Consider the following 27,595-nt stretch of genomic DNA (forward strand, 5'->3'; position numbering starts at 1 on the left):
GAATTCATTTGTAAACAATAAAATATGATCACTGCACACATACAAGCTGTGTTGACAAAAAGGAATACTCGAAATTTCGGCATGACAAATGGGATTAGAGCCAGACACAGTAGTTGAAATACAGAAGCAGAATACTGAAAAACTTGCCACAAGTTACAGCTTATGTTCATTTAAAAAAGTTCCGAGTCATCCCACAAAATTTACCGTAAATCAGTATCATTTTCAATTTGGTAGCTCTACCAGTCAATCTTGACCAGACATTATGATACTTAGTTAGCGCCTCGATTGGTAAATTTACCGATATATTAATCTTAATTTGCTATATTTTTTAAAAATTAATGCGTATGTAGTCGGAATGTGATGTGTGTGATAGTGATGAGTGCCGTAGTCTCTGCAGCCTATGGCTATGACTCATCTTGTAATTTAGTCGGATTTTAAGGCCAATAACGAGCTTTAACTGGATATAATCTACCATATTTCAATGATCCTTGTGTACTACCTTCCATGTGCAAGGCTAGTGACTTACCTGACTTTATCTTTTACTGACCTTTAAATTCGGCCCTCATTCGGAAAAAATGAATATATCCTCATTAAATACGACATTTGTGGCTGATATCTAGATATTATTTCATAGAACATGAATAGATGTAAAACAAATTTATAAATTGACATGGTATCTTTACTTTATGTACAAATATGAATTTGAAACATATATAGATATATATATATATATATATATATATATAAGTAGTAAAGAAAACGTGGTCAACTAGGATTAATAAGAATTTTTACACCCATTTTATTCATTTATCTACATGGAGCGAAGGAAAATTTAACCATCCATGTAACTAAAGTGTGACCCTGACCTATATATGAACTCACGCGCAGCAGCTTGCGCAGCAGTGCATTGTCCTGTACTAAGCGGGGAAATTCCCTGCTGAGTCATTCACATTCCAAATGGAACTTGCGCAATACACTAGCTATGACTCACTATCAGTACATCTGTCGGAACAACATTATCGGATCATTTGTTAGATAGATTCCGACTGTGCTGCAGCTCTGTACAGCTCCTTAAGGGTTCCAGTGCCCGTTCCAGTGCTGATTTTTGTCTTCTGGATGTAAGTATATACTCGTTTACTATGTTTTTCCTACGCCTATCGGAACGAGATTTTCACCTATTTTAATCCCTACCGAACCAATGTTGCGCAATACCTTTTCAGCAGGGACTTTTCGCAATACCGCTTTCGCAATACCGGACTTCAGTTGCTTAGCAACTTGTCACGTGGTTTCAGAGGTCTGAAAGTCTACAGTTTTCAGAAACATTTTATTCAGAATTTTTTCTGAACGACTCTAGTTCCTATCGGTACGAACTTGTTCACCCGATAGATAAAATTTTAGAATTTTCCTCCGAACTTAAAATATGTCTGAAGACCATTACTTCAAACAATATGAGACGTTTTAGATAAATGGTACTGATATCTAAAGTGTAAGTAGTTGTATCTTTTTTAACAAATGAAATGTTGCCGGAACTACTTTCTTCCGGAGTACGAGTAAAAATATCTAAATCTTTTTTATCTTTATCAATAGTTATGAAAATAGTGCAAGGTGTTCTTGAATCTGTTTTTAAAGCAATATTTCCAACTAAATCATCAAACTCGTCTCCTGTACCTAATTTTATACATTTGATAACAACTGTACCATGCTCAATTACTTTCATATTATCAGTCATCTGTTGATTGGACTGTCTGTAAATTTAATTCAGCCACCTCCTCCCCACACTTTTCAGCCCAGTTTCTTTAAAGTTGTGTCCCAAAATAATCTTACTGGAACTCCGCTAGCTGTATACGAGCAATAATTCTCCCCCTCGTTTATCCACCTTCTTAGTGTATTATCTGCCTTCATTATTGTATTAAGAGGACTAATTTTAAGGTGAATCGGTATACCAAGAAGTGCAATGTATGGATTCTTAGGAGTAAGCCAAAGACGAAAATCTAGCAACTTGTACTTGTTAACATTGCTATCGAAATAAATAACATTTGGAGTTCCTGGCAGTTCAGCAACTCCACCACTAATTTCACTATCCAATATATCTAAGATGTTACGCGGCACATTATAAGGCATGAATTTCTGACTAGCCGAATCCCATGTCAGAGCAAAAGGAGTAGGATCATTCGAAGCCTTTGTGGCGTCAATTACAGTTTCATCAATGTCTTTAAGTTCGGAAAATTCTACAGCATGTTCGTGGGGTGGCGCCGCGGCATTGGCTAAAACGAAATATTTTTCGCGGTCTTTATAACGAAGGACTAATCCTTATTATGATTAGCAGCCATCTTAGTATTATTGTTAACTTTAACATCACTCAGATCTTCAAGCTCAAGATTTTGTACACGAATTGCACCTAGACCTGGACCAGACATACGAACCTATATACAGTGAAAATTAAAATAATACCTTGTAATATACACAACCATGGCTTCAGCATAGGAATGACAGTTCTCGGTGCTGTATTAAATGCAACGGCATTCACAGGAGGAAATATTATCGGACAAAAGCTTTCTGGGAATGGTGAGGCTCTTATTGAAGAGAAAATTAGACATGATAAAGCATTAGAAAATTTGAACATGATCGCAACGTCTGGTCAGAAAAAAGATTACTACAGGCTGACTGGGAAAGAGAAAATCAAGCAAAGGATGCGCATGCTGCGGTAGAATTAAGAGATACAGATGCAGAAATCCTGGAAGAAGCAGAAGCGGTGCAAAGCAACTCTACGTCAAGTCCAGTTCAATTCTCAGATTATTATCAGCCCAGTCCTGAGCAAAAGAAATATGAAATGATTTATATTGCTAGAGGATTGGTTGTGGGATGGTTTATCTTCCGGTAGGCCCCCCTTCGGAACCGTTCCGACAGGGCTTTGGAACGGCTACAATAATTCAATACAAAAGGTGACGGGCCAGTTATTGAAATCGATCATCTTCCCATCCTGATCTGTTATCCAAATACGCATTGAATCCATCGTCCCCCCTCCCCCCCTTTCTCAGTGGCACGGAAATTGAGCCGTTTTTAAATCATAGGTGAACCTTTTCACTTATTCGTTTTGTTTCCCGAATGGGAAGTATTTGTAAACGGTCCGATACTTTCCCCTGTATGTATTCGCCAGAGCCAAATGAAACATAATTTCCAGTAACATCAACGACATCTGAATGAACTATATATTTAGTGACTGTTAAGAAATCCGCTTGACCTGGACTATAGTACTTTTTTCCACTGGGTTGTCCTCATTTTTTTCTGAAAAGCCGACGAGGTTAGCGAAGTTACCTGTGGCATTAAAAAATACTCTAACATCTTTAGCCAAAGTTAGAAGAACGCGGTTTGTCGGCAGATGTTCTTCAAAATTAATTTTTTGCTTCAACCCAATGGCTTTGTTGAGTGTATTGATATTGTAGTTACCTGGACGTATTGTTATAGACTTCTTCGGTTGTCCACCTTCTTGATATTTTAATATACTATTCGTCCTCGTTATGTTATACCATGAGTAAAAGAGTGAACACTCGAGCAGTCTTATCTTCGTAAACTTTGATATGTCAATACAAGGGTTAAAATACATAGTAACCGGTTTGCCTGTTTCGCTTTCAATCCAAATGATCATCGTTGTACGTTGTATGTATATATTACTAAGTATAAGTGTTCGATGAATATTATTATTATTCCGAAGGTACCCATTACATAGTATAAGGTTCTGCAGGAATAATATTTTTCTGTTCAAGGAGATCTTTGGTTGCTACCGCGGCGGCAGTAGCACCGCCTAATTTTGCCAATCGAGTCAAATTTGGTCGACTTGGATCGCCAACCTCTATTTTCAGAAATTTGCTGGAGATCATTAGATATCCCATCGCAAGTCCTGCGATTACAATACCATCGTACATTGTGTTTACAATTGTTTTAATATCCATGATTGCTGACTAGTATATAAAATAAAAATAAAAATAAAAAATATGGGGAGTTAATCCATCTCATACAATGTAGAGGAGCTGGCCCCCGGAAGCCGCTACTGGCTCTGTTTTTTCCGCTTTCTTATTTTGGGGAGGATCTTTCCGATCTGGACTCGATCGATTAACGGGACAGGGGGTATGCCGAGCACGCCCCCAATATAGTCCTAATGCAGTCAATGAAACTCCCACAATTCCTAAAACAAGATAACATTTATTATACCAGCGTGAATTATTATCACACTGTTCTTTCATTGTAGGCGGTAGGTCTGCTTCAGTCGCTACCGCATCGCTATCATGAATCATTGCTTTTAGTTTCTTCTCCTTGTTTTTGCCTGTTCCATTCCGCTAATTTCTTGCCCGCAGCAACTCTCCCTGGATGCTTCGTCGGTAACGACACTTTCTCTATGTTGCGCTGTGTCGGAATCGTTTCCGTTTGCGGTGTGGGGGTCGTCGGCGGGGCTTCTGACGGAGTCGTTTGCTGAGTCGGCGAAGTTGAATCCATTTATTTCAGGTACTATATTAAACCCGATTTTTTTAAAATTTAAATGTTTACCCGTAATTAAACCGGTGGAAACTAGAGCAAGTATGGGGCCCCACGTGTACGCTATCCGTCCTGATAATCTTTTTATTTCACTGTTTAGAATAAAATCTTTTTTAAGATCAGTGGCATAGTTTGTTCGATCATCGATTGGAACTACCTGACTTATTGCGCGGGCTCCTAGATCTATGAAACTTTGAGTGATATTATCACTTATAAGAGAACTGTATTTCGCTTCATAGACTTTAAATGCTTTATTCACCGTTTCATCTCCCCATTTTTCTCTACGTCAACACTGTAATCTCCTTACCAAAAATAACTTGCTTTGACCACTTGCGATGACACAGAGTATTTTTTCACGTTTCGTCTCTATTATGGATCGATTATTGTCCACGCTGCGGTTGGTAGTGCCACAGTTGTATTTGCCGATGTCTTTATTAAATTCTCCATTGTTTGCAGTATATTATCTATTCTTAGTAAAATAAAAAATTCGTTTAAACCTGAATCCGAAATAAAGTATTAACATAGTCTGGAATGTTAGTACCCCTAACGAAATCGTTCCGACAGGGATTCCGGGAAAATTCTCCTCCATTTAAATCTATATGTATATAGAAACACGAATAATGAGTACAGACTTATTCCCAGTTGCTTTTCAATTGAATAAGACGAGCATACCAACAGTACAGCATTCTGATACCCCCCTTCCAACCGAACGGAGGAATAAAACCTATTCTCATGGACTTAGAAATATATGTAACGCCGACAGAAAAATTTACTTTTCATCCACGGGATATATTTAAAGATAACGTAATCACTCATCGATCAGCAAAAGAAAGTAATATATGGCTGGGCGGCCCCAAAGATGAAATACTGGGACCAGCAATTAAATTTCGCCGTATGGTGCAGCACTACTGGTTGCGGTATATCATTCGCCCATCTCGTCGATAAGAAATTTCCTCCGCAAATACGATCATTCTGCCGTTTCCATGTATATTTTACAATACGTAGGATCCTTCACGAAATGGGCGTTGCACTTCCAGACGATACCCCCACCTTCAAAGCGGGGGACAATCCGTACAATCTCGTCCAATATGAACTCTCTGTACAGAATTTGGAAATATAAGCCCAACGAAGTCCGACTTTCGTTATCGAAAAGGTCAAAATAAAGGTCTTGGTTATGGATATGAATATTACACTAATCGGGGCCCTGTTCGACAGCCAAAAGCGATATACAACGGTCGGACTTTTTCCTCTCCGCCGACGGAGGCGTTTTCTATACACATACCATTTTTGGAAAGAAAAAACATGTACTACCCGACAAAGACGACCACACTACTATTTCTTCCGAAATGATGGATCGGAGGGACAATATAATAGTTTCATTCCTCTGACAGGAGACTCGGGACTAACAAAGGCCGGTCTCGCTCGCCTCAATGAAAGCCTTGAAGCCTACGTATATTGCATACTCGGCGCACAAGCAAATATTCGCAGTACCATAGTGGGTGATACTGGCAGTGCAGAGCAAGTCCGAAAAGAATTCGGTGTTCTCCTCGAAGATGAAATTCGTAATACCGACAAAGTAATTAGTTATAGGCGATATCAAGACACAATAATGAATACTGGTGTCAAACTTGATATGGCAGTTTCACCCAATTTACTTCTCTTACCGTCTGAGATGGTCATCCTTTCGGGCCCGGCGATCTCGGGTTATAATAATGAATTGCAATACGCAACAGAATCTATGGTCTTCGGGGTGAACGGTGATATAAACACGGAAGTTCGAGAAAGTGCTATACATGAGATGGAAGGAGGGGGTCCGGATCCTGTGAAGTGGCAGGACGAAGCCGGAGAGTCACCTCACAATGACACGACTCGGATTCCTAAGGCAGCAGCCGGCGCAGACCCTATTCACGAATATGGTAAAATTGGTTTGTTATCTTTAGCAATATTCATTACTATTGTAGGTACTGGAATAAAGTCACTAACTATATAGTTCATTCAGATGCTGTCGATGTGACTGGTTGTTTCATCTAACTCGACCAGTAACTTAAAAGAACTAGAAGAGATTCATTAATGTACAGTATATAGATCCGATCCAGATGGCAATGTTACGAACCCCACCATTCAACATGATTATAACTGGACCGACATATTCTGGCAAAACAGAATTTATGTTGGACCTCCTCACCGGTCCGTACTTAAGGAAATTCGAATATGTGATATTCATTTGCCCAACATTCATGAATAATAAAGCGTATAATAGAAGATTCATTTTCACCGATGACAACGTGTTTATATTTCCAGTCGGACTCGATGCTGTGGATGATACACTAGCCTACGTGCATAAAGAATGGGCCGGTCAAACACTTTAATAGTACTCGACGACTGCGCCTCGTCCAAAGATATGAAGAAGCGCAGTAACGTTTTAGTCCAACTTGGTTTCAGCGCAAGACATGACGGATTATCTGTCTGGGTTCTGACTCAACAATATACTAGTATTAGTAAACCATTTAGGGAAACATACAGATGTTAGTACTATTTTACACACCGAACAAGATAGACAACAAAACTATTATAAAAGAATATGGAATGGAGGTGTCAGAACGGGAAGCCGTGGGCCTAATCAAGCAATTGAAAAGTAGGCCATTCAGTAAACTAGTATTTCGTTTACGGAATCCGTACGACATAAATTATTCGTATAATATAGCAATTATGGAAGCTGAAGCCGAAGGTACTCTTAGAGAATTATATTACAACCCGAAAACTGTTTTGGAGGTGTACAAAAATTATATGACGCAGCGCGCGCCAGCGGACTGAAAGTGACCAAGAAAGAGGTGCAGGAGTGGTTAAAAACTCAGCTAACCTATAATCTACATAAACCGGTCCCTCGTACTCGTGGCGGCCGGCGCGTTTTTGTAACATCGATAGACTCTCAATGGCAAGCGGATCTCGTGGAATTCCCTCCCCCATTCGCAAAAGAGAACCGTAACATTCGATACATGCTAACAGTAATCGATGTGCTAAGCAAATACGCATGGGCCAGGCCTATACAGTCAAAAACGGCTGATGATACGTTGCAGGCGCTACAAGACGTGATTAAGAAATCCGGGAGAAGGCCCGACAAACTTCAGACAGATGAGGGGCGGGAATTTACTAATCGAAAAATGCAGGGGTGGCTCCAGGAGGTGGGAATTCACTGGTTTCACACCTACAGTGACAAAAAAGCTAGCGTCGTTGAACGTTTTAATCGAACCCTCAAGACGATGATGTGGAAATACTTTACATATAAACAGACACGTTCCTGGCTCCCCATTCTACCCCACCTTCTCGAGAATTACAATAACACCGTTCATGGAAGTATCAAAATGAAACCCAGGGACGTAACAGAGGAGAACGATTGGCAGGCATTTTATACACTATTCGGTCCTGAGTTGGCAGCCGGGGGAGCCAACCCTGAATTCAAGCCGGGAGAACGAGTCCGAATTACAAAATACAAGACCACTTTCAAGAAAGGATATTTACCAAATTGGACAGAGGAGATTTTCGTGGTTTCAAAAGTTGTGTACGCAGCTGGCTTGGGAACGCCACCAGTTTACAAAATAAAAGATCTGAATGGAGAGGAAATACTCGGCACTTTCTACTCCGATGAACTTCAGAGCGCCCTTTCGGACGAGCTGTACAGAGTAGAACGAATTTTGAAGACGAAAAAAATTAGAGGAAAGAAATATTATCTGATAAAATGGAAAGGTTATCCAGAAAGTTTCAATAGTTGGGAGCCAGAGGAAAATGTTATTAGAACTTCGTAAGTTCCTGTGCTGGTACTTGTCAAGTACTACGTAAGTTCCTGTGCTGGTACTTGTCAAGTACTAACGTAAGTATTTACGAAAGTTATTCAATAAGTACCATGGAAAAAGTCTTAATTTCTTGAAAGCCGAAAGTGTCAGTTTACCACCCCACTTCCACCCCCCACCTGGCCAAGTATTTATCATGTACTGTCGTAAGTAATGTTCACTTACTGCATCTTTTCGGCAGTATGTGGATGAGGTGGTACCCCCTCAGTTCCTGAACATATTAAGTTTGCAAGATCTTCAAAACGACTTCTCATGTTACCACAGTCCGTTCTTTCGAGTCCCCTTTTTCAGCTTTATCGATAAGTTCTGGTTGAAGTATAATGTACACAACTGACATGAGCCATAGACAAGTAACTTCAAAGTCCGGTGTTACAGAACCGTAGGGTTTCATAATGTCAAGTGCTCGTAGGTCAAACGAAGCATTATAAGCACACACAGATTCACAAGCGTTAAGAAGTTTGTGTAGGTTCTTTAGTGACACTCGAGGTTGTTCTAGTTGTTCTTGACCAGGTGGGAAGTACGCTTTTTCAAGTTCCTCCTCCTTGAAACCGTCTATTAAAAATCCTTGGCTGCCGCCGCTCCATGCAATTCCAAAGTCAAAAGCTCGTGGATATTCTACTGGTCCGACTGTCTCGGTATCAATTGTTGGATTAAGTATATTCTTGAGAACGAGGGGGGTAAGAGCGTTCCGAATTACCAAACATGGAAGCCTATAGTCGTGGCAAATTTCTAAGAAAGTCTGTTTGAACTTGTTGTGAATCTCTTCTAGTTCTTCTAAGGCGCCTATTTCGTACGACCTGGCTCGAGTCAACACATTCCGCCTGCAATAATCCCAAGGCATATCTTTGAATATGATAATGAAACTATGTAAATGGTCAAATGCTCTAGAAACAATCTTTTTTTCTTCCGACTCCGTGGAAACGCCCCGGATTCGAGAAAAAGTCAGATGTTGAATTATGGAAGAGTCACAAATAATGTATTGTTCTGAAGGGAGGGCCCCTCCTCCCTCCTCCTCCCAGCCTGACATTGTAAACTAAGCGTATGTTCTATAAACTGGTTCTGAAAATCGGCAATCGAAACGGGGGAGCGCCCATTATAAAAGTCGGCAATGTTGCTGGAAAAACTAGTGTCAAATTCTGGTACGTGATACGGATCCAAATTTATTGCATCGTAACTCTTACCACTTCCAGTTGGTCCATTTATGAATATGTATGACATTTAGGATACTATATCATAGAAAAAATTTTTTTAAATTATTTTTTATTAAGATATATACGATAAGACAATGACAATCCTTTCTATTTCAACTGCAATAAAAATACTTGAAACCGGAGAAGAGAATATTCAAATCAGTGACGGCAAACTCATATTTGGTGAATCTTTGGTAGATCCTATTATATATCGTAGACAGTGAGCTAGAAGTGGTTTTCAACATCGGACCTAAATATGGATCCAACGATCCTGCTACATGCGATGAAATGTGTGTTCGTTGGCAACCGAGTCTTCAAAAGTTTACTGATTTAATAATATTCCGTACCCTAGGTGAAAGTTTCGATGCAAGCACTGCTAAAAGTTATGCTGCAAGCCTGGCCGCTAACTCCAAGAATACTACCGGATTTTACAATCCATCTAAAGTTTATCAGAAGCGAGGGAGCGAGGGGCCTCAGCCAGTGGCGTATTTTAAATTTCAGTTTAAAAGAGGGAGAAATCACGATTTCGCTACATGTATTGATATGGTTCAAGAAATTGACTGCGGTTTTAAAACAGTGAGCCCGTTACTACCAGTCCGAGAAAATCCTGCTATTGTACCTCGTAATATCAGGAAAGGTAGTAAGATAGAATTCTTAGCATTTAAACCGCGCTTAAGTAAGCGTGCTCTTTCTTTCACTGTTGAGAGATTAATATTTTGTGCTGCGCCTAATAAACCAGAAATTCAAGATGCGGAAGAACTAGTCGACTTAGAAAGATTAGGTGAGATATATAAACAAATAAATGCTGACAAAAATATTATAGTGGATTTTGATGACCTATCATAGAATAATTATTTTTTCATTTTAAAAATTTTTAGGATAGTATATATCATAAAGATTATTATGGCCCGTCGATTACATACAGCATTCAAGGGAGCAGTTTTACGAAAAGAATTTCCTGAAGTCAAGCGAGTCAAGGATATCGGGGAGCTGGTGGATATTGAAGGTATGGTCAAAGGGGAAAGATGTACTCTGTTTATACCGAAATGGAAGTCAAATTATCGGATCCGAAAACTGGTAATACACAACCGCGTACATTGTATGTAAATTAAATGAACATACACAAAAGATGTAAGAGGATCGGGATTGGATGTGGGGCAACAATTAATAGATCGCTACGATCGTATGCTTGATACAATTGAAAATGTTGAGGGTTCTGGTCTCGTTCTCGAGGAGATACTTAATTTTGAAGTAATTCTAGTAGAAGTTTTACTCGGGGCTGGGGACTGGCGCAGTCCAACTTCCCGGATGGTTAAAAAATAAGCATTGTGTTAGCGATCTGGTGCTACCTTCGGGCAGCGAGAACTGTTTTCAATACGCCATCGTAGCAAGTTTAAAGTTGGCCGACCCCGAGTTTCGTGAAAAGAAATGTGGTCAGGTAAGGAGAAAATGGAATACGTACGCCCCATTTATGGCTGACTACTGTTGGGAAGGTATTCCCTTTCCTACGCCCGCCGATCTGACTGTATTCAGGCGCTTCGAGCAGCAAAATCCGAGCACGAAACTTCAAGTGTTTCAGATCCACGAGTCGATACCGCCCCGTCCGACATAACTGTGTTATATAGTGGTTCCGAAGGTGGAACGGATCAAATAGCCAATATATTACTGATAGTTGGTGGGGAGGGTGGGGGTCACTTCGTGCCAATTACTTCGTTAAATCGCCTTTAATTCTCGTACTAATCGAAAGAATGAGCGCAGACAGAAGTGTATTTGCTGGTTTGTAAAAGAGGTTTTAAGTCAACAGAAGAATTAGAAATACATCAGGTGTACTGTGGAACAGACGACGCCCAGCCAGTTTTTCCTAAGGAAGTGTGTCAATTCGAAGGACATCGGAAGAAGGTCCCCGCCCCCTACGTCGTCTATGCAGATACTGAGGCAATTATTGAGAAGGGGACCGGTCGACACATTCCAATTTGTCTTTCGTATGTTATGGTGGAACGGGGGTGGGGCCCGGGCCGACCCACTGTTTATGGTAAAAGAACATTCACAGGTCTCTCCTGTGTTAACAGACTTTCTAAAGGATATGAAGAACGGGCCGAGTATTATTCGAAATCGTATTATTGGAAAATAATACCGATGAAAGATAGATCTAATTACCAGCGTGACGGATGTGATCCAGTCTGTATTGCATGTGGAGAGCCGGCAGGATACCGAGTAGTGAAGGAGGGCGCCCGTCGAGAACCATTCCTATCTACTTTCACAATCTCAAGGGATACGATGGTTCTTTTATTTTGAAAAAGTTACATGAAATAGATGGAGGGGTTCCGGACAAGAGCCAAATTTAATAGCTAAGACGAGCAATGGTGGAATTATGGGTCTCTCGAAAACATTTATTTTTAGTGGCTCAATTGTTGTCGATGGGAAGAGGGAGATAAAGAGACGTTATTTTCTATAAAGTTTATGGACAGTGCTCAGTTGATGATGGGGTCATTGGCGAAGTTGGCAAAAACTGTGCCGGAGACCCACGGGTGGACGGCGGCCCCACTTTCGTACCCGGACATTCAAAGGGCGAAAGGTTTCTTCCCCTACGAATATTTAGACTCGGTTGACAGACTGGGAGAGAACCAGCTCCCGGAGAGGGGGGAATTTTATAGCGAATTGACGGAAGAGGGGATTTCAGAGTCCGATTACGAACATGCTTTGCGAGTATGGAACGAAGTTGGATGTAAGACGATTCGTGATTATATGGAATTCTATTGTGAGACGGATGTTCTCCTTCTTGCTAATATATTCGAAAATTTTCGCGACACATGTTTAGAAGCATATAAGTTAGATCCGGCCCATTACATGTCAGCGCCTGGCTTGACATGGGATGCTATGTTACTTTACACGGGTAATAAGTTTGGGCTCATTCAAGATGCTGAGCAGATGAATTTCGTACAGAGGGGGATTCGAGGCGGCATCAGCCAGTGTAATATTCATTATTTACAGACAAATCATCCTGCTTACGCTGGCCCCGCCGGCGGGAATTACGATCCGGAGAAACCGGTGACCGAAATAAAATATCTCGATGCAAACAATCTCTACGGCTGGGCAATGAGTCAGGCAATGCCTACGGGCGGACTTCATTGGATGACGATGGAAGAGTGGGAGGAATGGGAAGAAGGGGGAGCCGAGGGGGGAGCGGGTTCCGGAGGGTGGGGACCTGGTTCCACCTTTCCACCAAGTTTTCTAGAAGTAGACTTAGAATATCCAGCCGAATTACATGAAGAACACAGCGATTTGCCATTAGCGCCGCATCACTATGAATTTCCGAGGCAGGGCGGTCGACTGATTACAAGTGTGATGGATAGAGAGAGATACGTCTTACACTACAAGTTGCTGGAATTCTATCTTCGGATGGGAATGAGATTGAAAAAGATTTATCGGGTGCTTGCTTTCGATGAGGCTCCATGTCTCGCGAAATATATTGACTTTAACACTAAAATGAGAACAAAGGGAAAGACAGATTTTGAAAAGAATTTCTATAAGCTGATGAATAATGCAATGTTCGGTAAGACAATAGAGGATGTTCGAAAGTACAGAGACTTTAGATTTGTTTCGGACTGGAACGGTCACGGATAGCGGCCGTAAAAAGATTCAGAAGTATAATCCAAAGATGAAACATATAACTTTCATAACTTCCGAAGAGGATGGCGATTCCTGCGACAGTGCCCTACTGGAACTGAAAACGGATGAGCATAGATATGTAAAACCAGTTTCATCGGCGCCGCAGTACTGGAACTTTCTAAGCTGCTAATGTATGAGACGCATTACAATTACTTTCGGGCCCAGTTCCCTGGAATACGATTAGCCTACATGGATACTGATAGTTTTGTTTACAGTGTGCCGATCCCGGATCCGGACGTAACTTTCAATGATATAGTCCGAGAAGATGTTGAAAAGAATGGTGAGAAGTCTATATATGATACTAGTGGGATGAGCGGTGTGATAGCCCCCAACTTTCCGAAGATTAATAAAAAAGTGATAGGTAAATTTAAAGATGAGTTGAATGGTGAACCTATTCTTGATTTTGTCGGCATACGCTCGAAAGTGTATGCTTTTCGAACTCCAACTTCGGAGACGAAAAAAATAAAGGGGTGAAAGATGTTTGTGTTAGAAAACATTTGAACTTTGAAGATTATAAAGATCTGTTTGAAACTGGGAAGAAGCCGGAGCCGGCACAGTTTGTACAGTTTGTACGGAAAAAGGCTGGAGAAATCCGTAGTGAAAAGCGTAGTAAAATTATGATGGCGCCAAATGATATCAAACGTGTGCAGTTATACAATCTGGACACGGGCGAATGGCTGGCAGAAACATGGCCGATAGGACGGACGACGGGTCATGGTTAAAATTGTAAAGACATTAATCTACTATTTTCAACAGAGACCTGGGCATCGCTAATAACATAAACGTGGGCAAATATATTATCATTGTGAGCGTCATCGCCACCCCACGAGGCATCTTTCTTCAGGATCTCAAGCTGTATTCCGTCCTTTGTGTTCATTACTCTAAGACCATTTCCATGAAATTCAATATCTTTAAAACTACGCAGATCGATAAACAGACAGAATTTATTCTTCAAATAATCAACTTCATCTATATCAATTTCACACCAATCTTTATCTTCAGCAAAATACCGTCGCACCTCTCGCCAAAATTGTCTTGGTATCATCTTCTGAGCGTACACTTTATTTGCAATGCCTTCAATCATTACAGACACAGATTCAATGGATGGGTTAAAGAAAAGTTCACTGTTCAGTTCTGACTGATTCTGATTTTTAGTGAAGAGTATAAGATACCTCTAATGCTACGTCGTGGTACATTTATATTTTCATTGATAACCGTGTCCGATTCTTTGAATGGGATTGTTCTAAAATAATGTATATGCTCGTAAAGGTAACTTTTTCCACCGTTGTAATAACCAGCAGTTGACCCCGCGAGTTTGGGGTCAGAAATTGTTTCGTATTCCATTTGAATGTTTTTTAATTTATAATTGGCTTGTAACAACCTGATTACTGACAAGTAATTGGGAGGCGGGTGCAAGCGTAATTTCCCATTCGATATGACTCCCTAACGCTGATGGATATGCAACTCCATGGCCTGTTATGAGGGGATGAGTGAGACGAATAGCATATTTTGTTTTATATGTGTCGAAAAGTAACTTATCGCCCACGACGGCGGCATCTGCATCGGTCGCGCCACTTCTCAATTTTCTTAGATTTTCGTTCTGAATTCCGTACAGTGTCATGTTCGTTCTCTCCTTTTTATGTTTGAAGAGATCGCGATAACATTCAATGAGGTTATATTTATTCAAATTGAAAAGTTGCTGCCCCTCAAATGTGAGAACCATACGCTCCACCAAATTTTTTGCAACATTTTGTACTACTCGGTTATATTCATCTCCCATTACTTCGAGATCAAAAACCAGGTCGAAAGTATCTGGAACTAAGAGTACTCCGCTTTCTAACTTCGGACATCGTATGATAAGTGTCTGGCCTGGATCTGCCTCACTTGGATTATGAGCAATCACATGATGAGTTCTATATGACTTCGTTCCATTCGGTATTCGGTTGCTGAAATTCGGTAATAATGTTCTATCGTACCCCATTTTCGTGTAATGTATATAGTAGAAGAAAAAAAAGAAAATTAATCACATCTTAAGTTTCACTTCGTGTATATAATGACTTAGAAGAAAAAAAAAATCACATCTTTACGTAAATATTTCCGTCTGCCTGAAAGATAAATCGATTGCCTGTGTCGCGAATCAATCGAAGAACCCAATATTCTTGGAGATGTTGGACTTCCATTTCATCATTGTCAATATCCTGAAATACGTTTATGAATTCTAGTCGCTTAAAGAAGTTGGTCTTTTGACATTCCTTCACGAAAGCTAATATGTTATGATACAGATTATCATCCTTTAGTCGGACACCTGGATTTGCTCGAAGGATATGGCGATTTACCCGCCGAAGTTTGCACCATTCCAATTCGACAGAGAAACCAAACAGGTCTTTATTTTTAGAAAGAAACTTTGCAATATTCTTTTCACCAAACATGTCGATGCCATAGGGGGCCATATATTAATACATAATTTTATTTATAATGACTAATGTTAACCAGTTAAAAATATCCATAGCTGTTCTCCGAAAATCCGACCACCGATCCTGCTGTTTTAATAGAAAACTGACAAGGGAGCCGATTAAACCTGGTATTGCAGCAGCACTTTTTGCGGCCAATGTTTTTAACCATTCGCCAAATTGCTTTACAATTTCTTTCGCTTTTGTATAGCTATCGTTGAGCCTTTGGGCGGACCTGAACCAGACCCGCCAGTTCCTGCTCCTGCTCCCCCTCCTCCTCCTCCTCCCCCTCCTCTAGTCACAGCCAGGGCAATTGTTGATATTGTCATTCCAAGGGCAGTCAGTATTGCAGCGATTGTAATACCATTTCGTTTAAATAACTCTGTCAGCTTCAGTCTCAGTGATAATTCTGGATCAGAAATTACATCACGAAGAGACCTAGTCGACGCCAGTCTTTCACGTGCCCCACTGATCATATCATGTTGTACTTCAATTCGATTATTAATTTTAGCTAGTCTTGTTCTGAGTTCGGGTGTAAGAGCTTCCGCAGGCTCTGACATAATTTTATCTCTTTCGTTTTTAAGCTCATCAAGACGCATATTTGCCATCTTTAATTCATCAACAAAAGCTCTATATTCAGGGTTTAGATTGTTCCATTGTTCGATTTTATTTTCAAAAGCTTGTATTTTATCTGCATTACCAGAAGCATCTTGCCGTAACTCTGTCAGTTCATCTTTGTATACACCCATGTCTTCTGGCGTCATCTTCTCAGCCGGTATTTTATCAGCTATCACATCTTTAGAATGTGATGTATGACTCACATTTTCGGGCTCTGCTCTTTCGACTCCACTCCATGTGTATACTTTATTTATAAATTCAGGTCCTCCTTTCCTCTTTCTTAATGTGGATTTCTCTAAAAATCTACTTCCTTTATCTGTTGTAACTCTGATGTCTTTATAATACAGTTCACCATCTTCAATATTAGCATATAAAATCAATTCGGTTCGTGCATCCGTATTAGTAATCCTATATTTGTCTAAGAGTCCTTCAGTCATATATTTTGTAAGTTCTCTTCTCTGTTTAATTAAAATATCCGCCTGTGGGCTATCCACTGAAGGATCTGGGTTTGTAAAAGTATCATCGGTAAAAGATGTTTCAGCAGTAACATCGTCATCATTAAAATATGATTCATCGAAATCCTGGAGTGGTATATCTTCTCCTCCTTCTGCCATATTGTCTTTCTATATTACTACAATTATTTTTTATCCCCCTTACATATACAGTAAAAATGCACATCTCAGTTGTTGAAAGCGTTGAACAATTGGCCGACTATATAGAAAGAACAAGTGCTGCATATCGACGAAGTTATAAATTAATGGGTCGAATTGATATGGCTCTCAATATTACTAAGGGAATTCTTGTAAGCTCTGCTGTAATAGCAGCAATTCCAACAGTTCCGGTACTATAGCCTTAACTCCTATACCAGGTGTTTTATTGATGTAATACAAGGAAAAACGGGTGTAGCAAAGAGACGAGAGAAATATAAACATTATTATGTTCAATATAAACAGCTGCTTACACAAATACAAGAAAAAGGTGCAACAACAGAGGCTCCGGGGTCAGAACTTATTCAGAACATATTTCATCAGGCGCTAGAAATACAAAAACAAGAAGGATTTAGTCCGCCGCTGGAGCGATATCTACGATATTATGGATTGAATGGATATGAAAGTTAGTTAACTAGAGTCATTCAGAAAAAATTCCACAGAAAATTTTCTGAAAACTGTAGAGTTTCAGACCTCTGAAACCACGTGACAAGTTGCTAAGCAACTGAAGTCCGGTATTGCGAAAGCGGTATTGCGAAAGTCCCTGCTGGAAAAGAGGGTTGCGCAACATCCCTATGGTTCCGGTAGGGATTAAAATAGGTGAAAATCTCGCTCCGATAGGCGTAGTAAAAACATAGTAAACGAGTATATACTTACATCCAGAAGACAAAAATCAGCACTGGAACGGGCACTGGAACCCTTAAGGAGCTGTACAGAGCTGCAGCACAGTCGGAATCTATCTAACAAATGATCCGATAATGTTGTTCCGACAGATGTACTGATAGTGAGTCATAGCTAGTGTATTGCGCAAGTTCCATTTGGAATGTGAATGACTCAGCAGGGAATTTCCCCGCTTAGTACAGGACAATGCACTGCTGCGCAAGCTGCTGCGCGTGAGTTCATATATAGGTCAGGGTCACACTTTAGTTACATGGATGGTTAAATTTTCCTTCGCTCCATGTAGATAAATGAATAAAATGGGTGTAAAAATTCTTATTAATCCTAGTTGACCACGTTTTCTTTACTACTATCCCCGGTCATATATATATATATATATATATATATATATATATATTATATAATATATATATATATATATATATATATATATATACATACATACATACTATCTTAATCATCAAGTCAACTGATGTCAATCTTTGCGGATTTGCCGTCAGTCGGTCGTACAAGATTCAAAAGTGTTTTTATTGGACTCATTACTTTATTTGTTATTTTTAGATACAACAATCTCTCTACAAATGAAACAAACCGACAACACTTTGACATTTTGATGCACTTCTCCATCATGATAAATAATAAATAAATATTCTCTTCATTGTGTTCTTTTTGACAGATGGAGAAAACAACTCGTTTGGTAAACCAGGACAGTACGCTCTGATAGGTGGCTTAGTAGGAGTTCTATCTTTAGTGTTGGCCTTTATCTTGGCATCTTGCAGAAACCGTAGTACACTGCATGATACCAGTTCCATCGATGGCACCTTCACTGTGCCCAGCCTGTTTGACTAGTTATGTTTACCCAAACATGCATGATGTAGGGTCAATCATACCAAGCGGCAAGCTATGTTTGTTAAAATGTGTTTAGAAAGCGGTATACTAGTAATGTAATGACAACTTTTGTGTTAAATGATTGAACCCCTGCAACGTTTTTTCTTTACAATATAGCATAGCACTTTGATCAGAATATGTCATCATAAATCACACCTTGACTGTCTCATAGGTGCAACTGATCGTTGTGTGAGATAGCTTTGTAAAATCGTATCGAAACCAATGGTATAACAGTTTCGCCTACACTAATCCTAAACATCGACCTTCTCAAGCTAGTTTAAAAATCATTTAATTTAATTGTAGTTTTTGAGTATAGTTTATAGCACGTTTTAAGTAAGTCCTCATTTATGACACAACTTGCTAGGCAGCTTCAGAGTCTTGTTTATGTATTGCAGAATCGCAAGCCTTGTTTAAATTCTACTTGAACGAACAAAAGTTACAAGACATTGGATACAAATATCGTCAACTCTATTAAGCAATGGAACAGTATGTGTAGAATAGGTTTGTCATGTGTATTGCTCATTTCCATAAATAGTCAGATTTCCATTTGTTCGAAATTCATGTTATCGTCTATGAAATGATGATGCACTAAAATGAATAAACCTTCGGTTGTACATGCACAAAGAACCAGATGTGAACTGAATGAGCTCCTGCAGTTTACAACAGGTTCATTACATGATAGTACGCTTCACAGAACAATCAGATATCTGTCAAATCATTTTATGTAGCAGGTTTTATCAACTTTCGCACAGTACTCTCAAAGTTAAATCACTATTACAAAACTTTATTATTCAAATGAGCTGTTCATTAACTTGACACTGCTTAATGCTTTTTGGGACAATTAGATATCAGATCAACTTCTACAGCACGTTCCATCAAATTTAATGCTGTAATTTTGGTGTAATGTCACTAATTGCAAAGTTCATTCAATGTGCAAATTAACATTTAGTTAACTTGACACTACTCAATGTTTCATAGGACAATATGAAATTTATCAGATCATATCTAAAGCAGGTTTCATTAACTTTTGTGCGGCGTAATTTCAGAGTTATATACCTAATTACAACGTTCATTAGAAAAGCAAATGAACCCCTTAATTAACAACACACTATACTAAATGCTTTACAATACAGTCAATATTTGTCGGATCAGTATCTGAAGCAGATATCATCAAAGTTGGTGCAGTTATTTCGGAGTTATATGACTAATTACAAAACTAAATAAAATGCGAAAATGGGCTATTTATTATCTTGACACTGCCCAATGCTTCTCAGTAAATTAAATATATATCAGATCAATATTTGTTGCGGGAATCATCAAATTTGGTGTAGCAATTTCAGAGTTATATCACTAATTACAAAAGTCCATTCAACATGTAAATAAGCATGTATTTGACATAGCAATAACAGCATCATCATAATGTTTTGTGATTGGCATCTGTGAAAAGTTTCATCATATTTTGTGCAGTATTTCTTGATATATGTCGAAACTGTCATTACTGTCTCAATAGGAAACCATTATAAGGAAAAATGATATTTCATAACTTCATTAATATGACAGCCACACTGAGCGAAATCTAATCAATTCTTGCAATTAGAGTATGGTACCTGTCTACTTAATCGGACTTTAATACGTTAAGAAGTTTTTGAGTTATCGTGTTAACAGACACACACACGGACAGACAGACAGACATCGCTATGACATTAGCTCACGTGTGTGAACACAAGAGCTAAAAAAGATGAGAATATACTAAATATTGAAGTGTCATTTATATAAAACACGATTGGAACTAATTGGGAAAATTGGATGACAGTAATTATAAGGAAAGTGTAGCGGAATCGAACTTTTTACAGCTGAAATTTTATAAAATGATTGAAAAGTGTAAATAATGAAATATAGTTCTCATCGAACAAAACAACGAAAACACAACAATTATTTCATACCTCTTTCATCGGATTCATTTTTATGAAAAAAACTTTATTTTTGTGTAAATGTATGAAGAAACGAGATAAAATTTATAAAATTTCCCTAATTGATGACTTTTGAGTCAGGGCACTTTCGAAGTGTCCCTGACTTTTTTGTGAATTTAGGGCTTCATAAACACTAAATTGAATCAGAGCACATTTCTAATGACCCTGACTGATTTAATTGTAAATCAATCGAAAAACTTTATTTTGGTGACAAACTGAGATTATAAATAGTGTTTCAGTACTGGAGTGACAACAGACAAGCTAACACATTTTCATTCAAATATAAATATTGTTCATATGTTTTGGACATATTCCATTAGATATACACTGATTCTTACCCGTAACATTTCAACAGCATCGTAAATTTTGAAGAAAATGTTAAAAATAATAAGCAAATATGCTATATTTTAAGATGAATTCCTAAAATGCTTCAGAAATTGTGCCAATCCAATTATCCCAATTTAGTTCCAATCATGTTATAAATAAATGATGTAAAGATATACGCTATAAAGCGGAGAGGAAAAGTAAATATATTCTAGCTTGTAGACGAATGGACGCAGTTGCATAAGTCAACAAACAATATAAACGAAAGAATAATAACACACATATAAAGGTACGCAATTCGTGGAATGTTCTGGGTACACGATGAGAAGGCGTTTTTTCGAAAACCCTGCACTTCATCTGCTATATATGCTGTGTAATGTATTAGAAGATTACAAATATTCTTAATTATGTTGTGGCCAGTCATATCGATCTAGGTATCATGATTGTGATTATCGTCATCATCATCATCAGGTATTGTCTATGTATAGCTAAGATATGTCACTTTCATTCTTTTATGCAAAACGATGCATGTGTTGGCACTTCAAGTGAAAGGATGCGCTCTTTATCTGTTGTCCGTTTCTGCATTGTCCCCAGTAAACCTCATGCACTTGTTTTATATGAGTTTTTGTTCCATTTTCCGTTTATTGTCGTCTGATTCTTACACATTCATTGAACGCTGTACTGAATTGCCATAGAGTCAAACTTTAAGCAAAACTTCGGGTATTCTGACTCCTGTATTGTGATACCGCTAAAATATATGTACTCGTTTAAAAATAGTTACAGTAAAAGCATATACTTTTCTTGCTCGTCCTGTTACAATATCATATGATATCATAGAAAGCCCTCAGCTCCACTGTCTATGAATATATAAATGTCAAATACAGTGATCAAAACAAAGTCCCAAGATAATTCTCATTTATATTCATGTTTTGGTTTGTTTGCTCACACTATTTGTGATAACGTATGCTTTTTAAAAATACGACAATCCATATCCCATGCACGCCTATTAAACCAGTTTAAGCTGAATAAATCCAGAATGTGGTCAATGATTTAAGTAAGACGAAGAAATAGTACTTACGCAGGGCTCGAAATTAACCTTTTCCCTGGTAGTCAACTTTGGCTACCATTTTCCTAAGTTGGTAACCCAGTGACAATGGCTGGTAGCCCATGCAAATTTTAGTTCAGGGAACTCTATTTTCGTTCACCAGACAAGAAAAGGCTATTTTCAAGATTCTGCCGATTAAGTGAATTTTCTAGACATTTGATGTGAATATTGCACACCATTAATACCCAAGGAAACAGGTATAATGGACGTTATGCAAATTTTAATATTCGTCATGAGAACGACAAGACCCGCTCAGCACTGAGAAATACTATAAAAGCAGGGCTAAAATAGACCATGGGCTTTCCGTAGAGACCAGGCAAAATTTCTATGAAATTGTGATTGATACATTATGATGAAAAGGCGACAAAAATACATTTTCATTGGCTATCATTTCCTGTGCCTGTCATTCAAGTACGGCAGTTCAGATATAGAAACCTTGTTGCAAAGTTCCACTGCACGGTGGTCTTCGTTATTTGCATAACAAAGTCATAATCTAGCGTTTCTGTGTCTCGCTGGGTTTGACTGCATTTAACTGGTCCCAAAGTGACAGGCCGGACATGGTCATGCCAAGTACTGATTGAATTAAAAAAAATGAATTGAAAAAAAATTGTCAAGCGATTACTCATAGGCATAGCATCTGGGATAAATTGAGATATGGAGTGTTTACGACAAGCGTTTACATTACTTTGGAAGGTGGACAAATGACAAACTTTATAACCAGAGGTATTCTTTGACAAACATAATCCAGAGTAGACAGTAAATTGTTAATTTTATGCTTATGTATATGGTTGTAATGAAGTCAGTTTCAGATATGATATCATTATTTCAGAAAAAATGCAGTGCTTGGTTCTACTTTTATGTTCAGATTTCTTTTCTCTAAAGACAATACGATCGTTCTTTCAAACAGATCATTTTAGTCACCAAAGATAGCAATATTGACTGACAATGTTTATTTGCTTTGACAACTAGAACAACTGGATGTTAGAGTCGATATATTGTCAGGTGTAGCTACAAAGGATGGGACAATGGAGAAGCCACATTTACCAGATTCAAGGTCAATAAAAATCATTATATATGTAAATCAAGAACGCTTTCTGGACGAATTCTTCGGAATATGGGAATGTCTTCTGAAATACCTCCTTCTGCAGCCATTTTTGGAAAGTGCTGGCCAAGGAGAATAACACGTAGAAAACTTCCAAAATTTGGAGTTAATTCCCACGTCATGTAAAGTTTGTGAATAGCCCATGTTTGTGGATGTCCTAACTGCACATAAAATCTTGCCAAGGCGAACAAAATAATGATAAATGGTTCTTCAGTACACAATGCTGTTGTAATATTGCCCAGTCGGCTGTTTTGAGGAATGGAAAATCTGTCTTTAAAGCGAAGATTACAAGCGTTGAAATGTGCATAGTTCGATGAATTTCTGTAAAGTCGGCATTAGTGAGATGCCTCAGAATTAGGTACATTCAGATATTTTTTTTTATTATCGCCTTTAAAGACTTTTGTGAGATAAACACATTTAAAGCTTCACGGGGCATATTGAACATCTATAATTGGACTGCATAGGCGTGCAAGATATTATGCAGCGCTGGTTCACAAAAGGTAACATGTTCGTACGAAATTAATCCTGGACCGCAGGCTTTTCCACGCTTTAATTTGAGTACAGCGGAGAAATTTCATTTGGAATATTGGTTGACAAATGTGTTCAGGGGTAAGTAACTACAAACAGTAATTGTTAACAATTATTTTGAATTCATGAGAAAAGGCGTGGTCTTCCAAATGTTCATATAGTTGCCTGAAGAAATCTGCAAAGAAAGATCTACAACGTCTTAAGGATCGGTGATGTTTTGATTATGAATTTAAGAACTGGATGATTGACGTAACCCCGGGATGCAACTTGATTATCAAGCTGAAGAGCCATTTGGACAATCAGCAGGAATGTATGTAAGAAAAATTTTTCAGCAAACTATCCTCAAGGTATAAATCCATCGTGACATTCATGGGAGCAAATTTATTCAAATTATCGGTACAGCTAATTTTCAGGCCATTGATACGATCATCGTTCAAGATACAGTAAAAATTGGCCGACTAGCGGGAAATACAATACTTGTTAAGATAAAAACTGCAAAGTTAAAACAAATACAGTAAAATACTAACCGACCAGCGGGAAATAAAACACTTGCAAAGCAGAGACTAAAATGCGCAGACGTTTCGGGTGCAACCCTTCGTCAGTACTAAAACTCGCTAGAGAAACGTGAAAACACAAGAAAGAAAAACAGCCAATCAAACAAGAGAACGATCAAACGCGTTAAAATAAGCATTGTCCTCCTTGCATCCTGATGTCACTTCCCGTGGCTTCAGATTGGCCAAATACACATTTGCTAAAACCCATTTCTGTAGTCAAGTCTCCTTTCTTTCTACCTGCCATCGTAACCGTTGCTTGCCCTCTGGTTTCAATATTCACGTACATTCGTCCATTTTTCAACCAGGTGATTCTCACTATCGACAACGTATCCAATTCCTGTCAAAAAAATTTATTGGCAGTATTTTAGAGTTACTCTCAATCACATGCGTCAACGTGTTTCATTTTTTACAACTTCTATTTGTCAAACGAAACGCACTCTTTCCTCTCTTGTAGCACCCACCACTTACAGGAATATCATACAATACATAAGTAAGGAAAATGAGTCCCTTCACAACTTTTAACATCTCTAAAGTTAAAAAAGATGCAAAACTTAGTTGACAAGTTTCCGACAATTACTCGACAAAACACCACGCCGAATTCATCGCAAATCACACGTGTTATCACCATTCCTCCCGACCTGCCCCTTCCTGATCCTGAACGTTTTGTTCTTTCTATAGGGTTGAAATTAATTCCTCTCCAATTCAACCGACGAATTCACTTCACGTCACGATGTGCATTCTTTCTTTCGCGGTTTACGCTTGAAGGATTTTTTTCATGAACGTCAACAAGATACTACTAATGATTCAACAGTTAATGGTTCCGATAATGGACCCAACCCATACTCTACCAACATCAAACGCGAGTCTTTTTGGACTACCCCTTCAGGACGTAACCCCACACTCGATCTCTACATTAACATTTGTCAACACAGAATTAATCGCTTGATCCACAACACCAGTAAATCAAAAACACAATAACTCTGAGGCTGAATACAAGGCTCTGCGCGATTTATCTCGCAACAATAACATAGTTATTAAGCCTGCTGATAAGGGAAGGGGCTGTGGTAGTATGGCATAAAGATTTGTACTTTGCTGAGGCACAAAGGCAGCTTTCTGACACATCCTTCTATAAACATCTCGACACCGACATCACCAATAAACACAGTAATATCGTCAAACGTACTATCAGTGACCTAGTTTCTTCTGCCCGACAATGCAAAATCATTGATCATCTCACATCCACGCACGTCTCGCTCTTACTTAATTATTACCCCAAATCCATAAAACCGGTAATCCTGGCCGCCCTTATTGTCTCTGCTTGTTCCTGCCCTGTCGAACTCATCTCAACATTTCTCGACAATATTTTCGCCGGCATCGTTAATAAACTCCCCACTTTTGTCAAAGACACATCTCATGCCATCAAGATCTTCAACAGCTTTAAGTTTACGGGTACCCATAGATATATATTTACACTTAATGTTAAGGCCCTCTATATTTCCATCCGTCACAAGGATGGTCTCCAGGCACTCGCATATTTTCTTGACCAACGCGACGTTATGGATCCACCCACAAACGTTTTAATTCGGTTAGCTGAATTAGTGTTAACTTTAAATTGCTTCTCCTTTAATAGTGAATTCTACACACAAGTTCGCGGTGTTGCCATGGTACACGCATGGGACCTTCTTACGCTTGTTTATTTGTTGGTTACATCGAAAAACAGATAATACAAACATATACCGGTCACATTCCCGAGCTCTTTAAACGGTATATTGATGACTGCTTTGGTGCAGCATCTTGTTCATGCACAGAATTGGATAATTTTATTGATTTCATTTCACACTTTAACCCCACAGTGGAATTTACTGCCACTGTTTCAGACACATCGGTTGCATTTCTTGACATATCAGTTTATATCAATGGGGACTCGCTGTCTACTTCCATAGATTATAAATCCACAGACTCTCATGCATACGTTCTATTCAGCTCATCTCTCCCCGTCGGTGCAAGGAATCCATTCCATTTTCACAGTTTCTATACGCGCTCGGCGCATTTGCTCCAACTAAAAGGATGTTGAGCAGCAGCTAGACACTACTAGCACTTGCTTCTCTGCTCGGGGTTATCACCGCTCTGCAGTGGACAAAGCCAAAGAGCGCATTGAACCACTAACACAGGAGGATGCGTTAACGTCAACCACCCGTTCTCAATGCGATCGCATTCCTCTTGTGTTAACATCACCATTCTTTTAACTATAGAATCCGCAAATCATCTTTGAGGAGTTTTCCATCTCAACCAACTCCCCCATTACACAGCATATTTTTTCCGCACCTCCCATTATGCATTTCGACGTGACACGAATATCAAAGACCGGCTGATGCGTTCCAGTTTACCTAATCGCGTCGACAGCGTGCGAAAATCACGCTAACCCGATGGCCCGAGACCAGCAGTTTTCATGCCGGACCAGTAACTCTCGAAAGATGTCCTGCTGTTCCTAAAGACGCTGGCCAGTAACTTTCCCTATATAAACAAAAGTTTATCAGAATGTTTTGCTAAGCTAAATACCTGACAAAACTATTCAAAGATACAAAATTTATTCTTTCAAGAGATTTGCAATAATTGCAAATAAAAAGTGAACAGACTAATCGGTACTGCATCAAAGCGAAACTTAGACCTTGCCCCACGTTTTCTCGCGAGAGTATAGTTGTGGTATTCAATATGCTCCGCATTTGTTAAGCATGTGTTAGGTTAGAGATCTCGTCGTGGTCATAAAAGAGTGATTGTTCAGGGTCCCGACCGTATTGCATGTGTCGAGGTAAACTGGATTTCGAGGACACTTCAACATTGACTTTTATATGATATCGGATAATTTACAGCTACTGGACAACACAATATCGACATGAGAGAAAATGCGAGAGAGTTTGAACGGTTGACCTCGCTGTTAATTTTATGCAGGAAATTACAATAACAATGCTTGGTCGAAATGACGCAGTGCCTTGAGGGTGGGATCGCCAGTGGTATAGGGGGAGGAGTACCTTCCCGATGGTGATAAGTGGTGAGATTACCGTCGCCTAGGTGACTGGCGTTGCAAATACCTGGACTGAACCCACGCGTGGACTGAACCATTTGGTTTTTTTTGGGTGTCGATGGTACTTTGACAATAAAAGTAAAGATGCACAGATATCGAGTTTATTGTCTTGTTTATGAGCGGCCAGTATTTCCAACAGCATGAATTACGTGCATTTGCCCTAGAAGAAATAAATAATTTCGAATAAAAACATCGCGAATATAACCACATTCCTTAAGCTCGACGTACCCCAAAGAACCATGAAATCGCCCGACTTTCGATTGAAGAGATGAGTTTTGCCAAACCGCGTATACAGAAAAAGTGGCAGATGACTTTATTTTTAGAATCATAGACAGTATAGCGAGATGTAAAA

At 39.0% G+C, this 27,595-nt stretch overlaps 1 long non-coding RNA gene across 1 annotated transcript in view; it reads left to right on the plus strand.

The window, feature by feature from the left end:
- The first annotated feature begins 901 nt into the window (after positions 1-901).
- LOC139128380 (uncharacterized) overlaps positions 902-27,595 on the plus strand; it is a 75,379-nt gene continuing 48,685 nt past the window's right edge. The window contains exons 1-2 of the long non-coding RNA XR_011551276.1: positions 902-1,118; positions 10,447-10,574. This is a non-coding gene — a long non-coding RNA (uncharacterized lncRNA). The remainder of the gene's footprint in view (positions 1,119-10,446; positions 10,575-27,595) is intronic.

The sequence above is a fragment of the Ptychodera flava genome, unplaced genomic scaffold (assembly GCF_041260155.1).
Source record: "Ptychodera flava strain L36383 unplaced genomic scaffold, AS_Pfla_20210202 Scaffold_51__1_contigs__length_905262_pilon, whole genome shotgun sequence".
NCBI classification, from domain to species: Eukaryota; Metazoa; Hemichordata; class Enteropneusta; family Ptychoderidae; genus Ptychodera; species Ptychodera flava.